Here is a 15453-nt window from a genome sequence, read left to right on the forward strand (position 1 = left end):
GCTCTCAGTTTCGCACCGGCTCTGCAACCCCGGCGTCTCTTCCTGAGCTCTGCTGGGATCTTATGCCTGTCTCCGGGAAGAAGCATTGTTTTGGAGAGCGCTAACAGCTGGTCGCGTGTGTACCTAAACACAATGCCACTCTGCTGAGCCCAGCTCCCAACCACAAAAAGTGATGAGAACAGCAAAAAGACCATCAGGACGGGAAAAAGGTGTATGTGAAACATGATGAGTGTTATCTAAAACAGAAAAAAAGAGAAAAAAACTAGGGAAAAAAAAAGACACAGACAAGGTAAAAAAGTAAAAAAAAAAAAGCCAAAACTTCACATTTGGCTCGGAGCTGCTGTAACAGGCTGCTGCTCTCACAGCGCCACAATGTACAATTACTTAAGTATTTATATGTCGTATTTAATGTCTGTCTGCTATATATTTTTGTATATTGTTAAGTGTTTTTCATTCAATCCTCAACCTTGTGTTGAATTAGAATGACAATAAACTTGCTTACTTATTTACTGACTTATTTGCAATCACAAAGTACTTGTAATCCTTTTGGAATTGTTAAGATTTTTCTTATTAGTGGTCCAAGCATAAAATGCTTATAACCCTAATGTTTTTGTCAGGATTTTTCTTATTAGGGGTCCAAGCACAAAGTGCTTGTAACCCTATTGTTGTTGTTAGGATTTTACTTTTTCTTATTATTAGGGGTCCAAGCACAAAATGCTTGTAAACTCTATTTGAATTGTTAGGATTTTTCTTCGTTAAATCACGACGGGCAGCTCAAACCTTGTGTCATAGAAACACCAAACTTTGTCAGATGGTGCAGAATTCCTACCGCTACTCGGGAAAGTAAAGGGACCAGCATCGGCTTGATTGCAGCGCTACAGTGCAAGCGTTTACATTTTGTCCTATATCTCGAGAACAGTAAGTCATACACTCAAAATTCTTTTTCCCCTTATTCCATGGCCTTTGCTGAATTCAGCTAGACCCTGCCCACTAATTTCTGCCATGATGGATATTTTTGCAAACCCATTTTTTCGCATAATATCCAAAACCTACTTTTGCGAACTAGTCCTAGGATTTTTTCTCCACAAACCTGGTGTCAAAATATTCAGGAGAGTGTGAATCTCAATCAATATAATTTTTTTTTTATGGCTGCCACATGTCAATCAATTCTAATTAGGTGGAGCATAATTTACTCAACAAGCTGTAACTCAGGATTGCTTCTATGCATCCAAATGAAACATGAAATGCCTGTAGTGGACAAGACGGTGAGGCGAAGTGCAAAGTTTGGGGCATGGTCATGCATAGGGGCGGAGCTGAGGTCAGATCACTCTTTCTCATGAAGTCCAGTTGATCTGAAATTTGGTATGGTGCATCAAAATGCCAATCTGTAATTAGAATTTTGATTATGATCTAATTATTACAAAAAAAGTTGGCCGCCAGTCAGACCTCAGCAGGCATTTGACAGGGTGTGATGAATTTACTGGTTGCACATGAGCTATCATGATGAAACTTCAATTCAATTCAAATCAATTTTATTTGTATAGCGCTTTTAACAAAATTAAAAAAATATATATTGTAAATATGTGAATTTATCCCTAATGAGCAAGCCAGAGCTGACGGTGGCAAGGAAAAACTCCGAGACAATATGAGGAAGAAACGTTGAGAGGAACCAGACTCAAAAGGGGACCCATCCTCATCTGGGTGCAATGGATATTGCAATTATAAATAAATCCCTTCTGTTATTGTGTACTATATGGACAAATAGTGCAATTGTGCAACCAGTAAATTCATCACAGTTTTCACAAGCAGTCCGGTTGGTTAAAATCTATCCACTGTCCACTGATGGAATTCTGAGTACGAAGGTGCTCATGGCAACTGCAGCCCCAAAGCCACTACAGCAATCGCAGTCCCAAGCCATTACAGTACAGCTCCCCATATGTGATCTCCAATCCATTTCCACAGCTCCCAGGTGGCACCATCCCCAGCAAACCAACAGTTCTTCAGGCCGTCCATATGGGGCCACCCCCAGAAGCAGCGAGCGAACTTAATCGATGAGAACTTCAACCAGAAGTAGGGCATCAGGATGGATCAGGCAGGTCCAGGGAGCAGAAGGGGTCAGGATCACTGGCATCTCAAAAGTAGCATGTGTAGCTTGACAGAGAGTGAGGGAGAGAGAGAGAGGGAGAGATTGTTAGGTAAGCTTTTGTCCTCTAATGGTTAAGGACAATGTACTTTGCATGCAGAGTGCAAGCAGGGACTTTGGTAAGACTAGCTACGACAGCATAACTAAAAGGGAGAACCAGAAGCTAATACAGACATGAGGGCACCCTGGGACATAAGGCAGCCAGCCACTCCACCGTCAACAAAACTAAGTGAATGTGTGAGAGTGGGGGGGCATCCAAACATCCCAGTTCACCACAACACTCTATGCCTGTGAACCCTCCAGACCTGCCCCTGTACCTAAGAAAAAACTATTCAGAAAAGGCTTGACTAAACAAATATGTTTTCAGCCTAGACTTACACACTGAGACTGTGTCTGAGCCCTGAACACTAATTGGAAGGCTGTTCCATAACTGTGGGGCTTTGTAAGAGAAAGTTCTAAAGAAAGAAATAACGAAAGTTCTAGAGAAAGTTACGTTAAGTGTGCAACCAGAAGGAAAAATACACTGGACCCTGTGTATTCCAACATAAAGAATGCCTACAGGGCTGCACCCCCTTCCCCCTTCTAGAACAGTCAGATCACTGTTCACCGCTCCTTCTCCCTGCATACACCCCGCTGAGGAGGAAAACAAAGCCAGTCACAAAGATCATAAAAACTTGGCCAGAGGGAGCTCTCTCTCAACTGCAGGACTGCTTTGAACGTACAGCCTGGGAGGTTTTTGAACAGCAGGACCTGGAGCAATACACAGAAACTATACTATTTTATATTAAAAACTGCACAGACAATGTCACTGTTGACAAAAAGATTCTGATGTTTCCCGACCAGAAACCCTGGGTGACAAGTGAGGTCCAGTCACTGCTCAAAGAACGTAACTCCGCCTTCAGGTGTGTCTGAGCCCCGAACACTAAGTGGAAGGCTGTTCCATAACTGTGGGACTTTGTAAGGGAAAGCTCTACCCCCAGCTGTAGCCCACACTATTCGAGGTTCCAACAAATAGCCTGCACCTTTTGATCGAAGTAGGCGTGGCGGATCATAAAAGACCAAAAGTTCGCTCAGGTACTGTGGTGCGAGACCATTTAGTGCTTTATAGGTCAATAGTAGTATTTTATAATCAATACAAAATTTGATTGGGAGCCAATGCAGTGTGGATAAGATAGGGGTGATGTGGTCATATCTTCTGATTCTAGTGAGGACTCTCGCTGCTGCATTGTGGACTAACTGGACCTTCTTTATGCATCTCCTCGAACATCCAGACAGTAAGGCATTACAATAATCCAACCTAGAGGTAACAAAAGCATGAACTAATTTTTCTGCACCATGTAGTGACAATATATTTCTTATTTTAGCAATATTTCTGAGATGAATATAGAATATAGAAAGCGATCCTAGTGATATTATTTACATGAGCTTCAAAAGAAAGACTAGAGTCGATAATCACACCAAGGTCTTTTACTGCTGCACATGATGGAACAGAAAGGCCAATCCAGAGTTATTATGTAATCAGAAAGCTTACGTCTAACTGCATGTGGTCCTAGTACAAGTACTTCTGTCTTGTCAGAATTAAGCAAGAGAAAGTTAATAAACATCCAGTTTCTAATGTCTTTTACACATTCCTCAACTTTATTAAGCTGGTGTCTGTCATCTGGCTTTGCTGAAACATACAACTGTGTGTCATCAGAGTAACAGTGGAAGCTAATACCATGTTTATGAATAATTTTGCCCAGAGGTAGCATATATAAAGAAAAGAGCAGTGGGCCTAAAACAGAGCCTTTCGGGACACCAAACTTTACCTTAGTATGTGAAGAGAAGTCACCATTTATGTTTATAAACTGATAACGATCAGTCAAATAAGACCTGAGCCAGGAAAGGGCCGTTCCCTTAATGCCTACTACATTTTCTAGTCTATTGAGGAGAATAGCATGATCAATGGTATCAAAAGCTGCAATAAGGTCAAGCAGCACAAGCAAGGAGACACAACCCTGATCAGAGGCCAGAAGTAAGTCATTTACCACTTTAACCAGTGCTGTCTCTGTGCTATGATGAGGCCTAAATCCTGACTGATACATTTCATGAATGTTATTCCTGTGTAAGTATGAGCATAGCTGCTGTGCTACAACCTTTTCTAGGATCTTGGAGATAAAAGGGAGGTTTGATATTGGTCTATAGTTAGACAGCTGACAGGGGTCAAGGTTTTTTAATCAGGGGCTTGATAACTGCTAGTTTAAAAGATTTAGGTACATAGGTTAAAAGATGCTAAGGGAAGATTTGATTATCTTTAAAAGAAGTTTGATTGTTTCTGGAATTAATAATAATAATAATAACTTTTATTTATATAGCGCCTTTCCAACACCCAAGGTCGCTTTAATTAGAATTATCTGTTTGCAGAAACAAGTAGGTAAAGGGACTAGTATATAGGTTGACGATTTTGATGATGTAATTATAGAAATGAGTTCCGTCTCTTCAAGGGAAGTAAAACATTGTAATTGTTGATCTGATATTATTATATTATCATCTACAGGGTTAGTTATAAAACTATCCGGTTTTAAATTAATAGTCTGAATTTGCTGAATTTGCCTGATATTTTCAATTTTACAATTGAAAAAATTCATAAAGTCATCGCTGCTATATAATGATTGTGTCTGTGTTTCTATTGTGGTCTTATTCCTAGTTAATTTTGCTACAGTATTAAATAAGAATCTAGGATTATTTCTGTTATCTTTAATTAGGGTGGAGAGATACATTGATCTAGCAGCACTAAGAGATTTCCTATAGCTCAAAAGGCTCTCCTTCCATGCTATTTGAAATACTACCAATTTAGTTTGACACCATTTACGTTCCAGTTTTCGAGTGGTCTGTTTTAAAGTTCATGTGCAATCTCTACCAGGGTGCTAGCTTTTTCTCCCTAATTATTTTTCTTTTAAGTGGAGCTACCTTATCTAGCAAGTTGCAGAACGTTGATTCTAAGCATTCACTTGCCTGGTCAAGTTCTTTGGGATCAGACGGTGATACAATCATGGTTGATAAATCTGGGAGATTACTGATAAAACTCTGTGCAGTTGTTGACGTGAAAGTACGTTTGACACAGTGACGTGGAAAGGTGCATATATTATGATTAAGACACATTTTAAATGAGATGAGGTAATGATCTGAGATAGCTTCAGACTGTGGAAATGAGACTATATTTTCTATATTTAATCCGAATGTTAGTATTAAATCAAGAGTGTGACCACCACTTTTCCTATTACATTCTGATTAACCCCTACTTAATCAATAATGGACACAACTACTGTTCTTAGAGAGTCATCTGGACTCTCATCTGGATTATCAAAACGAATATCAAAGTCTCCAACAATTAATGTTTTGTCTAAGGAAACAACCAGGTTAGAGATGAAATCCGCAAATTCACATAGGAATTCCCAATATGACCTGGGAGGACTAGTTTCATTTAATGCTATGAACTCGTTTGGTTTAATCCATGTTCCTGTTAAACACAGTACATCAAACTCCTGATCAGTGGTTTCATTAACAATAAGCACTTTAGACGTAAGAGATCTAATATTCAACAGTCCTAGCTTCAGATCAACAGTGCTGGCTACGCTTTCGGTTTGATTTAATTTTATGTTAATTAGGTCACTAAAACAAACTGTCTTAGTATGTCTATAATTTTGTTTAGCTCGGGAAACAGACACAGTCTCAATACAGTTGAACCTAAGTGACAACTCAGTGCAGCTAGCAGACGGTCGGTTTAGCCTGCTTGTCTGCTCCCTGGCCTTGGACCTGGATTGTCACTGATCAACTAGGCCTGTTCTGAGACTATGTGCTATGCTGCAAGAAATGAAAGCAGCACCTTCCCGAGTGGGATGGACACCATCCCACCATAAAAGGCCATCCTTGCCCTCAAAGATTTTTTATCTTTATCTATAAAGTCCACATTGTTTTCGGAGCACCACCTGGACATCCAGAAGTTCAGCGACCATAACCTGCCGTAAGCTACATCGCCACGCCACATTGGGATGGGGCCAGAGCATATTACAGAATCGGACATCGCCTTCGCTAATTTACACACATCTACAATATTACTCTTAGTAACCTCAGACTGACAAAGACGTATATCATTAGCTCCTACATGAATAACTATCTTTGAGAACCTGTGCTTGCCTAAGACCCAAGGATTACCTGCTATGTCTGGCGCCCTGGCTCCCGGTATACACCTAACTAGTGCTGCTGGTGCCCCTAAAGGCCTAGCTAATTTCACATGCTGCAAGATAGAGTCACCTGTAACCAGAGCTCTTTCAGGTTTCTCAGCGGGTGCTTGACTGAGGAGAGCAAACCTGTTAAACACGTGAAGCGGAGAGGAGTGGTGCTCTTGAGGGCGAGCCTTAGCATTAGCTTTGGCTTTGCAATTATGCCGCCGAATCGTCACCCATTTGCCCTGTTGTGAGGGCTCTAATTCCGGAGTTGGGGGATTACTAACTCCGCCTAAGGCATCCTGACTAACTCTCTCTAGAGTCTGGATGCGCACCTCTAATGCTGCAATCTTCTCCGTCAGAGACCTAACTAACATGCATTTATCACAAATAAAGCTATGACTAATGACGGAAACTTGAATGGTTGGTTTGAGTTTGGGCCCACTACTACCTGATACAGTTACACTGGGGGCGAGCTTTATGTTTTTTCTTACAAAAGGGGCATATCTCCTGAAAAATAAAAGCCACATTGGAATATCTTGTTACTGCTAATTCCTTAGCTTAACCCATATAAATTTACCTTTTGAATAATTAAACCCTGTCCACTCCAATTTGCAATAATTTGCATAATTTGCAAAACCTACTTTTGCAAAATAATCCTAGGATTTTTGTTGGATTGTCACATATTTGGTGTCTGTGAGGCAGTGGTTTCACAGACTCCAGAAAACCCCCACCCCAGGGGAAAAGGGGGAAGAATGATGGCAATACTCGCTGAGATGTTATAGTGCAAGGTGATGATTTATTTACAGTGCTCAAGAGGTGATCCAGTACGGGGGAAAAAAACCCCAATACTATATACAAAGTTACAAACAAATAAACAAAAACAAATAAACACTTTAACTCTATATACAATAATTTAGACTCTAACAAATATTGCTCACAGCACCACAGTTGCACGCTCACTCAAAACAACAACCAACCTACCAACCACCCCACACATTGGTTTGGGGCTCTCATTTAAACTCTAAGCCCCGCCCCTCTTTGGATTAAACCAACTAGCAAGGAAGGTACAGGCTAAATAGGCACATATTTTACAATAATACACCCATATCATACATTTAAGATATCATCTACTACATAATATATATCTTTACACTAGGAAATAAAACATTATACCCATAATAGCAAATACAGACATAACGTAAACATAAAAACATTTCGCGATTGCCCCATGGGACACACAAGCTACGTTTACATGGACACTAATAATCCGATCGTAATTGGACTAGAAGCACAATCAGATCTAAAAAGTCACATGTAAACACGTCAATCGGAATGAATTGGCCAAAACCGATTAAAATTTCATTCGGATCGTAAGGGGTGGTTTAAACCTTTTCTAATCCGATGGAGACACATGTAAACACTTCATCGGATTGAAAATTAAACCAGATAGTTCTGCACATGTGCAATGACATACAAATCACGTAATGACGTATGACGCACGGCTGTCAGCGGTACTGGGGCTCTGACCGTAGCCTCACCAGCTGCCATGTACTCATCCACCATTAAGCAGTGTCATAAATGACTGTCGTGTCATCCTAAAATTCTCCTTCCATTCCTCGTCTGTGAAGTGGTGCAAGACGACGTTGTCCCACCGGTCCTTGCTTCGGACCCTCATCCACAGGCGCCTTGTTCTGTGCTCGGGAAGGGGCATTTTAATTGCTTGATAAATACACGCAGTACCGCACAAAACATCACACGCTCGTCGTCTTCTAATTAGCAGCTGAAATAGGCAAATGTTAAGTCTGCTTTTTAAAACGAAAAAAAGAAGCAAGAGAGCGGCTGCTAGTATCTGCGTGTGGAATCGGCGGGAAACGTGTAATCGTGCACTGTGCGCATGTCAGAAGATCAAATCCGATTCTGTCATGTAAACATGCATATCAACTCGATTACTTTATTCAGCGTTCTTGTAAACACTGCGATCGGATTAATCAATCTGATTGATTTCATTCCGATTGAAACAAAAAGTGTCCATGTAAACGTGACTACAGTAGACTAGTCTATTTCCGGTTGCTTCGCGCCAGTTCTGGCAGTATATAGCCAGGCCACCGGGTGGCGCCCAGGTTTGGCCGGCCTATGGGGGAAACGCCACACGAAGAGCCCACTACCCGGACAATAACAAACACAAACTACCGGTGTGTATTTAAAACATGAAAGAAAGAAAACCGCCGTAAACCATTAACTCAAATATATGTATGTGTGTTTGTGTTGTCATGCGCAGCGTGAATTAATGTCAGGGGATGAAACGGAGTGGATATGTTTGTGTGTAAGTCCAGTATGCTAACAGCGTGCGTGTGCACCCACATCGCCTCAGCAGGGGTTTACGGAGGAAGAATGAGGTACGTTGCGGTGTGTGTGTGTGCTAACCAATAGGGCCAGGTCACTTCCTCACAGTGTCAAAATACTCAGAAGAGTGTGAAACCTAATCATTATCAAAAATATGTTGAAATTTCAAAATTCCAAAGTTTGGAGCGTAAACATTGAAAAGGGGTGGAGTTAAACTGAAATAGCTATTTCTGAGAAACCGACAGTCCGATCATGCTCAAATTTGATGTGCTGCATCAATGTGCTAATCTGTAACTGGATGTTTAAGCTACACAGAATTACTGCGAAAATATGGTCACCTTCAGCCAATCAGCTTTCAGCAGGCATTTCACACAACTAGCATTGAGCTATTGCACAAATCTTCATAAGTATATTGATATATACACTCACTGTCCATTTTATTAGGAACACATGTACAGCTGCACATTCATGCAGTAATCTAATCAGCCAATCATGTGCCAGCGGTGCAATGCAAAAAAAAGTCATGCAGATACAGGTCGAGAGCTTCAGTTATTGCTCACATCAAACATCAGAATGGGGAAAAAGTGTGATCTCTGTGACTTTAACCATGGCATAGTACCAGATGGGCTGGTTTGAGTATTTCAGAAACTGCTGGTATTTTCACACACAACAGCCTCTAGAGTTTATACCAAATGGTGCAAAAAAACCCAAAAATATCCTGTAAGTGGAGGGGCTGCAGGCTGAAGCACATTGTTGATAAGAGAGATCAGAGGAAAATGGCTAGATTGGTTCAAGCTTCCAGGAAGGATATAGTAACTCAAAAAATCACTCTTTACAACTGTGATGAGCAGAAAAGCATCTCAGCATGTACAACACATCAAACCTTGAGGTGGATGGGCTACAACAGCAGAAGACTACATCAGTTTTCACTCCTCTCAGCCAAGAACACAAATCTGAGGTTATCATGGGCACAGACTCACTGAAACAGTGGACTCACTGGTCAGACTGGAAAAAGTCCAGGTGATTTTTTTTTTTCCTAATCTTCACCTGTCCAGTTTGGGTGTGTCTGTGTCCATGATAGCCTCAGGTACTTGTTCTTGCTGCTTGCAGCTATATTTATTATTTCAATGGGCCAAGCACCAAGTTGTTGTTGTTCTTCTTCTTCTTCTTCTTCTTCTTCTTCTTCTTCTTCTTCTTCTCCTCCACTAGAACCAGGCAGACAAAACTGTAGGTCCTACAGACATTAGTTCTGCCCACTTAGATTTTTCTGCTAATTTGCATAATATGCAAAACCTCCTTTGATAACTTGTCCTCGGATTTTTGTCCTATCTTTGGTAACAAACTACTCTAAAGATTGTGACCCTTAATTATCCAAAACTTGTTGATCTATGTAAATAATATGGCCACTACATGGCAATCAATTCTTATGAGGCAGATCATAATTTACTCAAACAGTACTAACTCATGACTTTGTGCATGGATTTGAATGAAACTTGAAACATATACAGGAAATGATTCTGAGGTCATTTGCAGTTTTTGGGGCCTGGTCATGCATAAGTGGCAGGGCTAAGGTCAGATAAGTGTATCTCAAGAATTGTACATCCGATCAAGCTGAAACTAGGTATATTGCTAATATGCTGAAACTCTGCTAATCTGCCAGTGGATCTTTGATGATGACCTGGTTAATTAAAAAAAAAAAACATGGCTGCCACTGGCCGATCAGTTTCAGCAGGCATTTGACAGGGTAAACAATGAGCTATTCTCATGCAACCTGAAAGTATGGTCCCTCTAAGAATCCCCTAATAATTGATACAGTCTCACGCAACTTGGCCACTGGGCGCCGCTATTCATGTTTTTGCATTTAAAAATTAGCAAGTCTTTGGTAAAATAAGGAGTGTAATGAAACTTCCTTTTTCCCATGCTTTGTCTCCTTACCCCCTAATAATGTGCCTTTTTTGGACCATTTAGGTCTGTCCACTCAAATTTTTAATAATTTGTTTATTATGCAATACATACTTTTGAGAACTTCTAGGATTTTTGTCCTATCTTCACAGTTTTGTTATCAAACTATAGTCTCAATAATGATCAAAAACATGTTAAACATTGGTAATGTGTCCACCACATATTCAGTTCTAATGAGGTGGAGCCTTATTTACTTAGACAGCTATAAGACAGGGTTAGCCATCAAATCTTGCTGCCAAATCTGGTAGTTAGGACCCCCTACTGAGGCAAATGAAATGACCCATACCCATGAGAAGGGGGCAAGAGAGATGGGAGTGAAATAAAAAAAAAATACTTGAAATAAAAAAAAAAAATCACCTAGTCTTTTGCCAGTCTTCAAATGTCCAGTTTTGGTGAGTCTGTGCCCATGATAGCCTCAGATTCTTGTTTTTGGCTGACAGGAGTTGAACCTGATGTCTTCTGCTGTTGTAGCTCATCCACCACAAGATTTGATGTGTTGTGACTTCTGAGATGCTATTCTGGTTTCCTCTGATCTCTCTCTTCATCCTGCAGACCCTCCACTTACAGGATATGTTTGTTTTTTTCACAATTCTGTGAAAACTCTAGAGACTGTTGTGTGTGAAATTCCCAGCAGATCAACAGTTTATGAAATACTCAAACGAGCCTATCTGGCACCAAAAACCATGCCAAGGTTAAAGTCACAGAGATCACACTTTTTTCACATTCTGATGTTTGATGTGAACATTAAGTGAAGCTCTTGACCTGTAACTGCATTTATTTAGCCTTGCGCTGCTGCCACATGTTTGGCTGACTGGATAACTGCATGAATGTGCAAGTCTACAGGTGTTCATAATAAAGTGGATGGTGAGTGAGTGGCTGCGTCGGAATATCCCCACTACCCTACTATTACAGTAGGTGAAAAGCAATACACCAAAGGAGGTGTATGTCCGAATTCTCAGTACTCATAAAACAGTAGGGGAGAAATTTCCGGATGACCTACTGCTTCCGAAGAGAATTTCATAATCAACAGGACTGGTGAGGAAGAGCTGTCAGAATCAAAAATGGCAAAAGGCAGTGTGTCAGTGTAAGTGCTACAGGTATTAAACGTTGTTCCTTGTGCCTTGTGGTATTGTATTCATACTACACACACATACTGATCAGTACATACTGTATCAACTGCCAAGCAGTAGGTACTGAATCGAATGCAGTATGTACTGTCACAGTACATGATTTCAGATGCAGTCTATATCTCCTCAACCATTTGACATACATTTCTGGTGTACTTCACCAGAAAAACAGAGAGATGGGAGTCTACGGACATGCTTGTTCTTAGCAGGACAGAATTTGAGTTTAACAACCCTGGTTTATATGGATCGTAATCTAGACATTCTGTCTAAAAATCTGTGTTTTTTGTATGTATATCCAAAATTATGTGCATGTGTAGATTGAGGTTTAAGGACATTTTTACTTGAATAGATTAACACCAATAACCCACCCTAAAAGACAAATAGGAAGATTCTTGGGAAAAAAAAGGGCAAATAGTGCCTATTCTATATTAATCCGGTGAGTGCGTTCAGCTTTTGAACTATACCAGTGTTTGAACGAGATTCAAAATAATTACCCATCTCATGAAACGTTATCCTGCAGACAGGCACATAAAACTGTGTCAAATTCTTGTCACAATCCCAGTCAGCATGTGTGTCATGTGCATGTATATTTGAGTCATGATGCACTTGTACAATATAGTAGCTGTATAAGAAAACACAGTTCATCTTACAGATTTTAATAGGGATTGGGTTCAAATACTTGTTTCTCAGGCTGTAAATCTACTCAAGTTAAATCTGTTATATTGCATACTTGTGCTAATCTGTGAAAGAATTTTTAATGTTGATTAGGTTACTTTAAAAGCATAGCAGCAATCAGCCAATCACATTGCAGCACACACGTCACAGTTTTACCTTTATGTTACCATCACGATAGTATGTTTATCCGTGGTTCATTTAGTGTACTATACAAGTTATTGAGAACTATCTAGTTGTGGTGCAGTTGGCACACATTTGCTTGGCCCCCGCAGATCGCTTCTTGTGACTTTATTTCTTATTACTATGGCGTCCAAGCAGGAACTGCAGAATTCCCATTGCAACTCACTGAAGTAAAGGGACCAGCATCGGCCTGATGGTGGCACTACAGTGCAAGCATTCACTTTTTTTCCTATATCTTGAGAACTGTAAGTACACTCAAAATACTACTTTCCTCTTATTCCTTGGCTTCTGCTGAATTCAGCTAGACCCACTTCCACCATGATGGATTTTTTTGTTAATTTGCATAATATGAAAAACCTCCTTTTCAGTCCTGGATTTTTTGACCGATCTTCACAAACCTGATCTCAAACTGTTCAGGAGAGTGTGACCCTCAATAATTCTACAAAATATGCTGACATTTGTAAACAATATGGCCACCACATGTTAATCAATTCTAATGAGGTGGAGCCTAAACTTGAAAGGCATGTACAGGACAAGATTCTGAGATCATGTGCGAAGTTTGGGTTATGTGCAAAGGTTGACTGTGTTAGAGCATCTGTGGGATGTTCCAAGTATGGGTCGCTGCAGGTCGGAGTAAGGAGCATGCCGTAACGTTTGGGCGTGCCTAAAGGTAGGGGCGTGCCTAAAGGTACTTACAATTGGTCACGAAAGCTGTCTGTTGAACATAAAGGTGGACCATATGCTTAAACGCTATTGGCCTACATATTGACCAGAAGTATCAAATCCAACACGACTCTTTTACTTGTATATTCGTGGCCCGGCAGCACAATTCGCTTTCTTACTGAGAAAGTTATAATTGTATTTAAACTTCTTTTAACCAAGACAGCATCAATCTTTGGATGTCATCAGCGTGATTTTAAACCACTAAAACAAAAATAATCTTAGAAATGTCATACGAATATAACTACGTTGTATTTGTAATTATGATGCTTCTGTTTTTTTGTGTGTCTGCTATTTATCCCTATTGCCATTTTAATGTTTTGGGATGTATGTTTATTGAATTTAAATAAAACATTTGATTACAATTCTTATTTAAAGGACACAAATAACAATCCCAAGTCTGAAATTTGCTTTCTGTGGTGTTTGTCATAAAATTAACTGCACATGATAGCAAAAACATAGCTGTCATAGTATTAGTACTGTTTTAATACTACTATTATAATAATACTACTATTATTTACAAAGTCTGTGTTTCTGTGATTTTAGTTTTCTGTGTATGTAAACTAAAGACATCAATGTTTTGTGTGAGGAGATAATATGGCACTAGAAGCAGTGATCATATTGACAACATTAACAAAAGGTAGATTGCTGCTTTTAGATTAGTACAGTAAAACTGTTTACTAACCTGTTAATTTACATCAAGAAATTTAGCAAACACAATTTTATGCAAAAATTATCTTCATTCATGGCTCTTGTTAAAAAAAAAAAAACAACAAATCACTCACATGCACTCACTCACACACTACACTGTAATAGCAGTCCATTGAACAGAAGCCAGCATAGTCTTTGTCCGAATAGAATGCTGTGAACACCCCCTTGTTTCCATCACCACAGTATCCAATTGTGTCTTTGAAGGTGCATCCACAGCCATCACATTTGGTGAGCTTGAATTCCACTCTGTACTCTCTTCTTACTGTGGGATTTACAGACTTCGTCAATGATACCTACACACAGAAGTATTGTGTGAAAATGACAACCTCTGACTTAAAACATTTAAGTTTTATTAACTTTCTGCAAAGAATTAAATAAAACAAATCTATTGTGTGTGCATATATATATATATATATATATATATATATGCACACACAATAGATTTGTTTTATTTAATTCTTTGCAGAAAGTATATATTATATATACACTGTCCAGCCAGGCAAGGTGTGCCTTTCTCCTAAAACTCTGTGTTGTGACAATGTCATAAAACCTTTCTGTTACACACTTGTAAAAACGTCATACACATTCAACACCTCAAAGCACCTGAACCAAAGTCTCTTCAAGTTATTGGTTGATTTTTTTTCTTTTTTTTATTATTATTCTTATTATTATTTATGGGCTAATTGTTGCAGCCCTAGATGCATGATTTTTGCATGATATCAGTATATTGAATTATGTTAACTTACTATATGTGCCAGTTTCTTTCCTGTTCCTTTTATGTTCAGAAGGGGACCTTAAAAAAGTAAATGGAGTTACAAAGTGTTAAATGCCATCAATAAAGTTAGTTTGACTTGATATTTACACTTCAAGCAGGTCTTCAAGCAGGAGTGCACACCACCATCTTCTTATGCTCAGCATATTGACCTGTTTTTAAAAAGCAACTATTACTACAATATTAAACAAATGTATTATTTACAAATCATTTTTAATACAGAGTTGCAATAAATATTGTTCAAAGCTCTGAAGACTTACCTCTGAAAAGTCAAAGTCTCCCCCCAGAACAATGTACAGTGCATACTGAAAATCAAACACTAATTATTTAGAGCTTTTTAATTTTTGTTTTGTTTTTGTTTGTTCCAGGAATCACTGTTTAAAATGTAAAATTTAACATGAAAATTACTGAACTCAAAAAACTGAAGTGATTTTTAAATCTAACAAACTATGTAGGTCAGGTTTTCTTAAAATCTAATTACGTGTGCGTAATACCTGGCATACTAAAAACTCCTTTCCGATGGGCATCCATGATGACAACAGGTGGATGGAATCCACACTTTAAGCAGGAGAACCTGTAGTCATGATCAGTAAGTGCTTTGAAATGCAGGTA

General features: G+C 39.3%; 1 long non-coding RNA gene across 1 annotated transcript; it reads right to left on the reverse strand.

The window, feature by feature from the left end:
* Nucleotides 1-14228: 14228 nt before the first annotated feature.
* LOC128318020 (uncharacterized) lies at nt 14229-15210 on the reverse strand. The gene is made up of 3 exons (XR_008301453.1): nt 15102-15210; nt 14816-14993; nt 14229-14362 (listed from the first exon to the last, which is right to left on the reverse strand). It is a non-coding gene; the product is annotated as an uncharacterized LOC128318020 (long non-coding RNA).
* Nucleotides 15211-15453: the final 243 nt, after the last annotated feature.

Source organism: Pangasianodon hypophthalmus, chromosome 3 (genome assembly GCF_027358585.1).
Source record: "Pangasianodon hypophthalmus isolate fPanHyp1 chromosome 3, fPanHyp1.pri, whole genome shotgun sequence".
In the NCBI taxonomy this organism is placed as follows: domain Eukaryota; kingdom Metazoa; phylum Chordata; class Actinopteri; order Siluriformes; family Pangasiidae; genus Pangasianodon; species Pangasianodon hypophthalmus.